The sequence below is a fragment of the Oryctolagus cuniculus genome, chromosome X (assembly GCF_964237555.1).
Source record: "Oryctolagus cuniculus chromosome X, mOryCun1.1, whole genome shotgun sequence".
NCBI lineage: Eukaryota > Metazoa > Chordata > Mammalia > Lagomorpha > Leporidae > Oryctolagus > Oryctolagus cuniculus.
In genome coordinates, this window is record NC_091453.1 from 123519454 (window position 1) to 123533235 (window position 13782).

At 36.9% G+C, this 13782-nt stretch overlaps 1 pseudogene; it reads left to right on the forward strand.

The window, feature by feature from the left end:
* The first annotated feature begins 9415 nt into the window (after positions 1 to 9415).
* LOC100350853 (casein kinase I pseudogene) lies at positions 9416 to 11153 on the forward strand (annotated as a pseudogene).
* The last annotated feature ends 2629 nt before the right edge of the window (positions 11154 to 13782 follow it).

Consider the following 13782-nt stretch of genomic DNA (forward strand, 5'->3'; position numbering starts at 1 on the left):
AAAAATGTGTCATTAGCCAGCCACATGTTGAATGTTGTATCAACAACCAGCCTATGGATCTTTATATTGCACAGGGTTTCCATTTTCAATAAGAACATAAGTGTTTGATACACATAACTAATTGTTATAAAAAATAATCATTCCCCTGAACCTAGTGTCACAGATTCTACTAGAATTAGGACACATGACTCAAACCAAGACACACACACACACACACACACACACATCTCAACAACAAAAATAAACAAAAGAGAAGAAAAACAAAGAGACCCAAGACCATTTTAAGTACACCATCAATTTCATATGCCTATTCTTAAATGCTAATAGAAAATTTGATGTAAATGGTAACATGTATAAAGAGTATTCATTAAGAGTTAGAAGTGTACAGTGAGCAACCCAGATCAAAACATAAGCTTTCCTGAAGGTAGCAAGGTAGGTCAACGTCTCTGGCATCAAAAGGTAGCAGACTCAGTTAGAAAGCCATAGCAAGAGCACACAGAAGACTAGTGATGCTTCTTGTCTAGAAATTCTGTTTTCTGCATGAATTGTGTTCAGCTCTAAGTGGCAACATGGATCGATCCTCATCCAAAATTTAATTCACCACATGAACCAAGGAGCTATGATAAGGCTTGTTATAATGAGGATTACTTAGAGAAGCTTTGTAAGCTTCCCAAGCAGTTCCACAAATGGCTTCAGAGAGCAAGAACTGCAAACTGGCTTGGGGCTTTTATGGTTGCTAGTTGGTAAGGCTCTGGTGGTTGCTTTGTGCAGCTAAAGGCTTGGGCATTTGAATTTCACATTTATATCAAAGGAAAGAGCACACAGGCTTTTCTATCAGCTTATGAAGCTGCAAATTAGGGACCAGTGTTGTGGCATGGTAGGAAAAGTCACAAATTGGGACATTGGCATCCCAATATAGGAGCACCGGTTTGAGTCCTGGCTGTTCTGCTTCTTATTCAGCTCTCTATTAATGCACCCAGGAAGACAATGGAGGGTGGTCCAAGGACCTGGACCCTGGCCACCCATGTGGGAGACCTGAAAGGAGTTCTGGGCTCCTGGCTTCAGCATGACCCAGCTTCCAGCCATTGTGGCCATTTGGGTAGTGAACAGCAGATGGAAGATTCATATTCTCTCCCTCTCTCCCTCTCTCCCTCTCTCCCTCTCTCCCTCTCTCGCTCTCTCCCTCTCTCCCTCTCTTCCTCTCTTCGTCTCTCTCTCTCTCTCTCTCTCTCTCCATTTCCAGTGGAAAAAAAAACTGACAAATACTATATCAGTTACTTGAATGAGGTGAACATAAAATTATAAATCATGTTCATAGCATGTGCTTTGAAATGGTGCACACTTTACTTCTTTTTTTTTTTTTCTAAAAGCGCGAATACCAGTCAAATGTTGACAAAAATATCATATAAATCCCAATAGAGATTGTTGTCCAAAACAAGGACAGTCTAGGACACTTAAAGTGAAAAGAAGCCAAAGGAGGCATGATAACTAGCTGTAATGGTATTTAGGGTGTAATCTTGAGACAGATAAAGGGCATTATGTAAAAATTAAGAAATTCTAAGTAAGTAAATACTTCAGTCAATAATATACCAATATTAAACTATCTATTAGTTGTAACAAATGCACCACACTAATGTAAATGTTACTAATGGGGAAAATGAGGGAGGGACATGTGGGAATGTCCTGTACTTGCCACAATTATCTGCATGTCTGAAGCTATTCTAAAAACAGAAAAATTAAAAAGTTAATATATATATATATATGAAATAGTTAGAATTGCAATTCAAATCTAAAGTAGGAAAAAATACATATACAGTCTAAACAAAATATCAATATGTTGAGTTCAGCAGTGGATGATAAACCTCCACCAAAACAGGTTTTATTCTAAGAATTTAAATGTAGCTGAAAAATTAAATAAATGTAAAGAAATTGACTTTCACAGAGCAAAGCATAAGATACACAAGATAATTTTAATAGACACAGAAAATTTTGACAAAACACCACACTGAAATATGAAAATGGGTTTTAGATACCAGGGGATTCCAATTCAATCCCACCAAGGTGGCATGTACCAATGCCATCTCACTAGTCCCAGTGATCAATTTCTGTTCACAATTGATCATAATGATAGGACTAAGAACCAAAGGGATCACAGAAACAAGAATAGTGTCTGCAAATACTAGCTGATAGAATCAAAAAGGGAGAGAATGATCCAACATGGGAAGTGAGATACACAGCAGACCCATAGAATGGCAGATATCCTGGACAGCACTCTGGCCTCAGAATCAGCCCTTAAGGCATGAGGATCCGGCTGAAAAGCACATGAGACTATTTCAGGCATGGAAAGCCAAGACACTCTGGGGAAAAAAAAAAAAAAAAACCTAAATGAAAGATCTCCGCAAGTGAGATCCCAGTGGAAAGAATGGGTCATCAAAGAAGGAGGTACCTTTCTCTGAAGGGAGGAAAGAACTTCCACTTTGACCATGGCCTTGTCTAAAAATGATCAGAGTCAGTGAACTGAGGGGGCTTCCATAGCCTTGGCAGCTCATGACAAGAGCCTAGGGTGATTACTGATGCCATAAACAAGAGTGTCAATTTGTTAAGTCAACAACAGGAGTCACTGTGCACTTACTCCTCATGTAGGATCTTTGTCCTTAGTGTGCTGTACATTGAGATTTAATGCTATAACTAGTACTCAAACAGTATTTTTCACTTTATGTTTCTGTGTGGCAGCAAACTGTTGAAATCTTCACTTAATGTATGCTAAACTGATCTTCTGTATATAAAGAGAATTGAAAATGAATCTTGATGTGAGTGGAAGGGGAGAGGGAGTGGAAAGGGGAGGGTGGGAGGGACGTTATGGGGGAAAAAGCCATTGTAACCTATAAGCTGTACTTTGGAAATTTATATTCATTAAATAAAAGTTTAAAAAAAAAAGAAAATGGGTTTTAGTAAATCAGAGGAAAAGGTGCCTTTGTTTGCAAAATTGTGTATTTTTGCAGTGTGATCATTAAGTCATAACCATAGGCAATTGCAGGATTTTTCTAGCAGGACCTGTGGGGGAATGTAGCTCTCCCCACACCAGAGTTGATGCACAGCCGGTACATTGTTTTCTCAAGAAAATGGGACAGAGAAGGAACTCATGCCATACTGGGAACCCCTACTCTTATTCCTATCTGCATTCCTAAGCCACATGCCTGTACTTGGAGGTTACTTTCATAGGAGTCTCAACTGAGGCACTGTCCAGGATCCTTAGGACCTAAATATCAAAGGTTCTGGTTGAAGTATTTTTCTTTTCCATGACTCAATGCTTTCCATTTTACCCTCTTCCCCCAGGCCCAAAGTCTAAAAGTATGAAAAAAAACATACATATATAATCTAAACAAAATTTCAATATGTTGAGCTCAGCAATGGATGATAAATCCCCACCAAAACAGGTTTTATTCTAAGGATTCAAATGTAGCTGAAAAAATTATAGAAATTTAAATAAATTTGCTTTCACAGAACAAATCATAAGATATACCCAATAATTTTAATAGATAAGAAAATTTCAAAATTTATATATATAATATATATGTAATTATTTTTGCACATTAATTTGCTAATGAAAGGATGGACTTGTCACAATGAAAAGTGACTTGAATATAATTATGGAATAAATAAACATATTTCACATGTATTTCACAGGTGAATTCCAGGTAATGAAAGATTTACATTTAAACGTTTGAAATATAGAACCTATTTGCACTTTAAAATGTAAAATGTTTTCAGTTAAAAAAAAAAGGTGAAGCTGGGGCCGGCACTGTGGCATAGTAGGTAAAGCCACTGCCTGCAGTACCAGCATCCCATATGGGTGCTAGTTTGAGTCCCGGCTGCTCAACTTATGATCCAGCTCTTTGCTATGGCCTGGGAAAGCAGTAGAGATGGCCCAAGTCCTTGGGTCCCTGCACTCACGTGGGAGACCCAAGAAGCTCCTGGCTCCTGGCTTCGTATCAGCACAGCTCTGGCTGCTACGGCCAATTGGAAAGTGAACTAGCAGATGGAAGAGCATTCTCTCTCTCTCTCTCTCTCTCTCTCTCTGTATCCCCTTCTCTCTCTGACTTTCAAAAAAAATCTTAAAAAAAGGTGAAGCACTTAATAATTTTAAAGGGTGTATTTATTTATTTGAAGCAGAGTGACAGTGAGAGAGCAAAAGAAACAGGCAGAGATCTCAAATCCCTGGCTCATTTCCCAAATACCCACAACAATTAGGTGTGGGCTAGGCTGCATTCAGGTCCCACCAACTCCTTTGGGATCTCCTATATTGTTGGCAATGACACAAGGACTTGGGCTGTCACATACTACCTCTCAGTATGCACATTAGTAAAAAACTGAATAAGAAGTAGAAGGGCTGTGATTCCATCCCAGGCACTTTGATATGGTATTCTGGTGTCTCAAATGATGAGTTAATACATTGAACCACAATACACATTGCAACGTACTGAACATATATTCAACATGTTTATCCAGTAAATGAATGTATTTGTTTATCACATACTCAACAGTTGTGTAAGTGTTGCGGATGCAGCAGTGAGCAAAGCAGAAAAAAAATTTCTCTCGTTCTGTCGGAATTCGCATTCTACTGGAAGGGAAGAGAATGAAGGAAAAAGGAACATATAACGCATTTAATGAAGAAGCACAAAGCGGGGGAGGGTGATAGCACTGTTAGTTGGAATGATGCCCTTAGTATATATGCAAAACTAAAAATTAAAACAGTGAAAAATAGGCAAAAGGTACGAAGACTAAATTTATGTGAAAGTGAGACAAAATAGCCAAATAAATATGTGAAATGGTGCTCAAAATGATCACCAATCAGGAAAATGCTAATAAAATGAATTATAATGAATTATAAATTCACATGTAATATAACTGCATAGATATTAAAATATGAAAATACCAAAAGTTGGCAAAAACATATATGAAGAGGAACTCAGAAAATGTTGATGAGAATATAGGTAAAAATTTGCAAATATTTTATGAAGCACTGCAACAGGTAAATTCTATGATCCTACAGTTTCACTTAAATGCCTATTTGCACCAGAATATACAGGTGCATTGTATTTATTAAAATGGGAGAACATTGTATATATTTGTCAGTTTTTGTTACCATGACTAAGTATTTGAGATAACAAACTTACAAAGATTACATATTTATTTAACCCAGAACTTTGGAAGGTCAAGTCCAAGATTGGGTGGCCTTGTTGATTTGGTGTCTGATCAGAGTAATGGGCGGCAATTGTAGGGTTCCTGTGGAGAAAGGATCACAAAGCAAGACAGGAAGCAGACAACAGCTTGCACAGGCTTAGGCTTTTACAGACAATCCTTTAGCAAGAATCGCCTTCCAAGGGCATGTCTCCAATGACCTAAGGTCTTACTACTAGGCTTCCCTTCTAAACACCAGAATTTTTTAAGTTCCCTCCCTCTTAGTACCTTTACTTATGACTTTGATGTTTAAGCATCTGGAGGCATTCAGCGGCATTTTCTTTTCATACCATAGCAGGTTACAATGTATTAACATAGCTATTTGTAATAACATAGAAATATTTACAAACATTTTATAGTTCTTACAATAATTTCAGGATTTATTATGTTCCCAAGTGTACAGTTGAGTAAAATAAAGCTTAAGGACTAAATTGCTGACAGATTCTGTGGAAACAGGATTTGAATCCAATCCACAGATATATGAATTCTATAATCCAGAGGGTAGGCTTTAGGCAAGAAGGATTTGCAGGAACATGGGCAGAAAATCTAAAACAGTTTATTTCCTCAAACTTAGTTTTCACAGAATACTGAAGGAGGGATCTTTCAAGATTGTACTAAGATAATGCCAGACCTCTACAAATGAAGATATGTTCAAGATACCAGCTTGAGTAAGATAATTTGAACACACAAACTATGAAGATGTATGTATCTTGAGCAGGAAGGGCCATCCTGCTCACCTGCTCCCTGTTCACATCCTGGACACTCCCTTAACACTTATTATATAATCCCTAGCAAAATGCTTTGGAGAGGCAGTTTCTTTAGGGAACACTATCTTCTCATTTTCTCCTTTACTTTTCACAGGTAAATAAAACTCCTCTGAGCGGCTCCCACTTGAGGTTGATTATTTGTAAACACTCCTAGTGAACAAATCCTTTATGTCTACTAATAATTCCAGGTTCATATTCTTTGCATTACTATTTAAGATTTTGATGAACAACCTTTAATCTGATGAAACAGGTAAAATGGTGAAACATTTACCCTTCTCATTAGTACTCAGTTTCATTTTGTTATAAAGCCTATTTAATTTTGAAGATTTAGCATGACTGAAATGGAAGGCATATTTCCAGTCTATGATATATAATGTAAACATCAATATTTTTCTGCAAATTTGAGCCTAATTTTAATTATAGTGGTACAAATCAACATGCAACATTTGCTCTTCTATGTAGATCAATAGTAAGAATTATATTGGTTCTTTTTGTAATCTCAATCCAACCCTTTCTGATACAGCATTGGTGAATGGCTACTCCACCCTGCAATTATAGCAATATCATGAGTACATTGTTTGACTTTCTGATTGAACTTTTTCCAAAAAAAATTCTATGTAGCCACTTAACACAAAATAATATTTTTCCTTATTTATAGAAGCTCCACAATTATCATTAATAAATCTTTCCCTTGTGTTTATAAAAGGCACAAATTTGGTTACATATGAATACCAATGCTGACAGAGTTTTGATTGGTTGTCTTACTAAGAGACCTTTCTCATTTTATAAGTCAATAGTCAAATCACCTGCTTTCCTTTGATACAAGTGTTTGAAGCAGAGTCCTACTAAAGGAGCAAAACAAAAGATTTTACATGGACACACAATTACACACATACTTACCTATTTATATATTGGTGTGTTTATGGAAACCAAATATGCATATAAATCATAGATTTCTCAAAGCCATAAGAGCTCTGATATTTCCCTCAAGTTTTTATCAAATTTATTTGATCTGAATGCTTACACATGAAATAATTGTAGATGTGCAAAACACCCAAATGAATGTTTTTGGTGAAAATGAAGGAGAAATGATAACAAAAACTAATGAAAAACTGTCTTTCTAAATACAGCAATAAAAACAGGAACTCTAGTAAATATTCAAAAACTTGAAAGGTTTTAACTTGATTAGAATAGATGCAAGGATGATCAATAAGCACATGAAAGATATGTTTAAAATAATTAGCATTTAGAGAAACAGAAATCAAAACCACAAGGATATACCTCTCTACATCTATCAGAATAACAGAAGTAAAAAATCCTGAAAGCAGGAAAAGCTGGAAAGGATGGAAAGAAACTGGTTATATCATAGATTACTGCTGAGAATACAAAATAGCAAGGCTATCCTGAAAAACAATTTTGTTACTTCATTATACAATATCCTATAAACTTGCAATTGCCACATGACTCAGAAGTTTCACTTCTGTAAATTTGTTCTAGAGAAAAGAAAATTTATATCCATACAAAAGCCTAAATATGAATATTTATGGAAACTTTATTGTAATAGCCAAAATTATAAACAAGCCACATGACTTTCAATAGGTGAATGGTTAAACAAACTTTAATATATCCAAACAAGTAGCAGTATTCATCAATAAAATGGAATTGGAGACTGATACACACAACAATTTTGGTGAATGGTAAGGCAATTTGATGAGATAAAATAAAACTTAAAAGATCATATACTTTATAGTTCTCTCCAAAATTTTAAACTCTGTTAAATTTCTCATTTGGTTCATTTGACTTCCTGATATAATTGAATTGTTTCTCTTGTTTCTATATATTTTCTTGAAATTTACTGAGCTATCCTAAAACAATTCATTGGAATTCTATCTAAGGCAGTTGTTTTATCTCCATTTCTTTGGTGGTAGGTACTGGATTATTGGGCTCTGTTGGTGATGTCATATCTTCTTGTGTCCTTACCTTTATTTTTGCCATATGTTGATGGCCACACATTTGAAGAAATAAGGACTGATTCCAGACTCTGTAGAATGACTCTGTCTGGGAAAGCTCTGCACCAGTAATACTGTCCAGGCCTTGGACTTGTGTGCCCTGGCATGGTCCTGGAATCTGAGTCCATGAGCACCAGACAAGCAGTGGGGAATACTATCATAGGCTTGGACCATGGGTCTGCTGAAGCAGGTTCCCATCAGAGCTGGCCTTGAGGGTGGAGCCATGGAGAATGGTTTGGGACTAAGCAGACTTGCAGCTGGTGTCTATAGTTTCCTACCTGGTATTTGAGGCCAAAAGTGCTGAAATTGTGCTGGGTTGCACCTGATCGCTGAGGCTGCAGGAACTAGCTGGGTGTATTATGAGTCTGGAATTATATCCACAGAAGATAGTCTGAAAGCTGAGTCTTCCAGTACTAACCCGATGACTAGGATTGCATAAGCCACCCCAGCAATGAGGCAGGTTAGAAGCCTGGAGCTATTGAATTGCCTGGTCTGGAGACTTGTCTTTCACACAGGCCTGAGCCAGGTGCTACAGGAGAGTACTTGGTGCTGAAGCAGGACTGCAGGCTCATTTTTTAGGAACTGAAGTGGAACAGTGGGCTTTGGGGCCTGTCTGATACTGCATTTAACTGGTATGGTCCTAATTTTGGGGTCTGGCTATTTCCCTTGATTATTTCTCACCCCATCACTCATGTGTGTATCTCACTCCATACTGTGCTACCTAGGGTTGGGGGAATAATGGCATGGGTAATATGAAACTGTCCTTCCTATACACTTCAAAGAGTACTTTCTTATTTCCATGCTACAGTCATGTCCATGTAGGGATAGTTGGTGATCATTCTGTAGAGTGAGATACACTGGATAGTCCTAACAGTAACTTGTTAACATCCTCTTCCTTACCATTAAACCTTCCTTACTATTAAACTATGACAAAACTATAGCCATGGAAAAATAGTATTTATAACAGATTAGGAGAAGGGATGCAATTACGTGGATGTGGCACAAGGGAATTCCTATTAATTCTGGAAAGTTATCTATCTTGATTGTTGTGATTATACAAATACAGACATACACAGGATGCATACAAACTGGTGACCTCTAAGTAACATCTGTAGCTTAATTAGCTATATTATGTCAACGTCAATTTCTCGGGCTTTATAATATATTATAGTTATGTAAGACATTACCATTAGAAACAATTGAGGAATGCGAGCTGTTTTCAATTTAGCATTTGTTTGAAATATGTACGTTAAAAATTGTAAAGAAAATATAAATGTGCTTTTTAAAAATACCGGCACGAGCCCCTTCCCACAATGCTCTGCACTAGGAAGACGCGACTTTTAACATCTGGGACTTGTTCTGTTGGCTGGAACTGGCGTAACAAGATGGCGGCGGAGACAGAGTAATGAGAATTCCGTGGAGCCAGAGCTGCTGGCAGTGGCAGCAGTGGTGTTGCCAGCCGAAATCACTGAGCACCTTTCTAGCCGGCTATATTGCCACAGAAGTGAGGCAGCACAGCTGTCCAGAAAGAAGTGGCCCAGCCTAGAAATTGATCCCTCACCTTTGGTGGCCAAGCCAAGAGAAACCTGAGCCACAGTGATCGGGTCTAGGTTGGCTGATTTTGAGCCCTGAATCAGCGGGAAAGGGCTTGGTTTTTTACTTTGCTTTCCGCTGCCCTGCTCCATAGCCTTGGCCTTTAGATGACGCCAGAGGCCTCAATCATCCTTTGAGAGGTGTTGGCCGTTTAGCCGCCGCCGCTGCCGCCGCCATCTTCTGTCAGGATGGCAACCCTCAGCAGTGCTGAGTCCAGATTCATCGTGGGAGAGAAATACAGACTGGTAAGGAGGATCGGGTCCGGCTCCTTCGGAGTAGTTTATCTCTCGGTTAATATCACCAATGGAGAGGAAGTGGCAGTGAAACTAGAGTCACAGGATGCCAAGCATCCCCAGTTATTATATGAGGGCAAATTCTACAAGCTTCTGCAGGGTGGGGTTGGCATCCCCCGCTTAAGGTGGCTCGGTCAGGATAAAGACTATAATGCCCTAGTCATGGATCTTCTGGGACCTAACCTGGAAGACCTCTTCAATTTCTGTTCTCGGAAGTTCACCATAAAAACTGTTCTTATGTTGGCTGACCAGATGATCAGTAGAATTGAATACGTTCACACAAAGAACATCATACACAGAGACATTAAGCCGCATAACTTCCTTATTGGTACCGGGCGCCACCGCAATAAAGTATTCCTTGTTGATTTTGGTTTGGCCAAAATGTATATATCCAGTAGTACAAGGAAACACATACCATGCATAGAATATAAATACCTCACTGGCACTCCCCGATATGCTAGCATCAATGCTCATCTTGGTTTTGAGCACAGTCGCCGAGATGACATGGAGTCAATAGGTTATGTTTTGATGTATTTTAATACAAGCAGATTGCCATGGCAAGGAATAAAGGCTACCACAAAGGAACAACGCAATGAAAAGGTTATGAAAATGAAGATGTCTACTCCTGTAGATGTTTTATGTGAGGGGTTTCCAGCAGAGTTTGCCACATACTTAAAATATTGTCGTGCACTGCACTTTGATGAAACTCCGGATTACAATTATCTGAGGCAGCTATTCCGCAGTCTTTTTGAGACCCTGAATGACCCGTGTGACTGCACCTTTGACTGGACATGGTTACAGCACAAAGCAGCACAGCCGGCGACATCTTGCAGTGGGCAGGTTCAGCACGCCCAATCCCCCACAAATTTCCAGGCATGATATGTGGATCAGAAGAAGCAGAGCAGAAGATTGAAGTTGCATTTGTTTTTCCCCACATTTAGAAATTTCCATTTGCACTAATGTTTGTGGAAAGCTATTTACTTGGTATTAAAAGCTTAATTTATAAACTAGCTCTGGGCTGCATTGCTGGTACTGTATACTTGAGTTGTAACCACTGTTATTGTGAACCTTTACAGAAATAGTGAAACATGGTGTCTGGTACTCTGTTGCATTTTTCAAGAGGGAAGGTTAGCTAAATGCTTGACACATACAAATTGGTGGAGAAATTGTGCTACGACAGTTTTTTGGTAAGCTCTTTATATTTTCTGCTCTGAAATATATACTGCTTTGAAATATTTCAGACAAATGACATCAACAGTCTTTAGCTACAGTTGTGATGATTGCAAATTCTCACAATTGTGCATTCTTAGAGTTTTTCCACTCCTGAGGTTTGCAAGTTGTTCACTTAAAATGGGGGGGGGGGGGACCAACGGAGGGAAGTCCTCTCTCTCTCTCTCTCTCTTTCACTGTCTAATTCTGCCTGTCAAAAAAATAAAGAAAAAAAAAACGATCTTAAAATTACTGGCTTCTTGTTTGTATGCCAGCTGACAGGGTAGCAAGCAAAGATTCCAGTGTTTGAGCATAGGAAGGAGTGCCTACTTACCAATGCTAAAAATAACAGCATCTGAAGTGAAGCATATCTTTAAACATTTCTTAGAGTACAGCTTGTCTGGTAATGAATTCTCTGATTTTTATTCATAAAAATCATTTAGTAGTTTATTGGAATAAACAATGGGAACCACTAATCTGTTCTCAGCCCCTATAAATTGGCCCTTTTCAAAATGTTTGACTAATGAAATCACTCAGTATGCAGTCTATTCCTTTCTGACTCTTTCCACTTACAAAACTGCACTTCTGAGTCATCCCTATTTCTGTGTTTCAAAAATTTGTTCCTTTTGTTCCAATAGTATGACATTATGAATATGTCATTTTAATAATCCATTACTACTTGAAGAAATATTATTCTTTTTAGTGTTTTCAGAGACTAGGACTAAAGGTGTTGTCAATAATGATATGCTGTTTTATATTAAAATAATTTTCTCTTTTTGGGGGGCAAAGCATAGTATTGCTGGGTCATATGCAATAGATATGTTTGATTTTTTAGAAAACTGTCAAATTGTTTCCCAATGTGGATATAAAATTTTGCATTTTTAAGAATGGTATGCCTGCTGTATTTTAAAGAAATTACAAAATAGAGGAACAGAATTATCCACATAAATCTAATTTCTGAATTTTTACTGTTGATCCTGATTTTCCATCCAGTAAAATATATTTGGCCCTAAGTTGCTACTTTTATCATTTCTTCTGTTGCATGTCTGTTGGTCCTAGATTTTCCTTCCTTTTCTGAATACGTTCCTGAGTATGAATTTGCTTCTCTTTCATTTTTAAGGCTATTACTATAAAGGTCCAGAAGAAGGCATGTTTTGCAGTGATTGAAATGTCTCAGATCTTAATTGTTGTGGTGTACCTAACCTTGTAAATTGGTTAAGACTGCTAAAGCTGTAATACAATAAAAATTAATTTTATTATATGTATACTCATATCTTCACCAAAATAATTGTTAAGAATGATCTGCTGTTTTAATTTTAATGATCTTGACTATTTTAAAATTTACCTTTTATGAGTGAAATAGACATCTTTTCATTAGATTATTGTGAATAGCCCTCGTTTATATTCCTGCTAAATTATGGTGTTTTTATGTTTCATTTGTTGAACACATTATTTAGTGGAGCAATAAGCTTTTGACTATAATGTAAATTCAAAATATTTTATCACAGAAAATAAAAATGCAACTAATAAAATAAAATATTTGGTGGATTTATAATTTCAACATTTTAAATATTTTATTCCTCTGTCTTCTAGTTTGAATTGTTTCTGATGATAAGTCATTTAACACAGATCCAATTTATATAATCAAGTCAATGAAATATTTGCAAAATGACCTTTCACATGATTACACAAAACAGATGAGATCCCAGAAATAGATTTGCATATATATAATCAGTTGATTTTGACAACAGTGCATTTTCACTTAATGCATAAGGTGTAAACTTTTCAACCAAAAATTCTGGGACATCCTTTTGAACTTCCCTGAGAAACAGAAAAACATTCAGTCAATACATTATGCTATAGCAAAGCTTAATTGAAAATGGATCATAAAATTAAATGTAAAACCTACAACTAGGGAAGTTTTAGGAAAAACCAATATAGTTCTCATGACCTTGGATTAGGGAAATACGTTTTAGGTAAAATAACAAAACACAATACATACACACAAAAATACAAATTAGAAATTATCAAAGTTAAGACTTCTGTGTTCAGACATTTAATGACAAACTTCACTGGGTTAAGATGAAATTGATATATGTATAATATATATATATGTATATATATATATGGAGAGAGTGAGAGAAAGAAAAGGAAGGAAGAAGGAAAGGAAGGAAGGAAAGAAGGAAGGCAGGAAGGAAGGAAGGAAGGAAGGGAGGGAGGGAGGAAGGAAGGAAGGAAATACATAGAAAAATACATAGAAATATTGCAGCCAGATAAGTATAGAAGTCTCTGTCCAAGTTTTGTTTGCAAAACAAAACTGTCTCTGAAATTTATGTAGAAATGCAGAAAGCCAATTATAGTCAGTGCAAATTTTAAAATATGGGAAAGTTAGATGATTCTTGCTGCCCAATATAAAACTTAGTGTAAAGATACAAATTAAGAGTATTTGGTATTGGAAAAAAGTATGCACATAGATCAATGGGACAGAATAAAGAATCCAGAAACAGACCCAAATTATTGTAAAACGCTGATTTTTGAAACAGGTCAAAGATGATTCAGTGAAGAAAGCTTAGTCTGTTAAACCACAATAGAAAATATTAGACTTGAATTTTTGCAAATAAGTGCATCTGGATGCAAAATTTTGACCTTTCACAAAGATCAATGCACAGT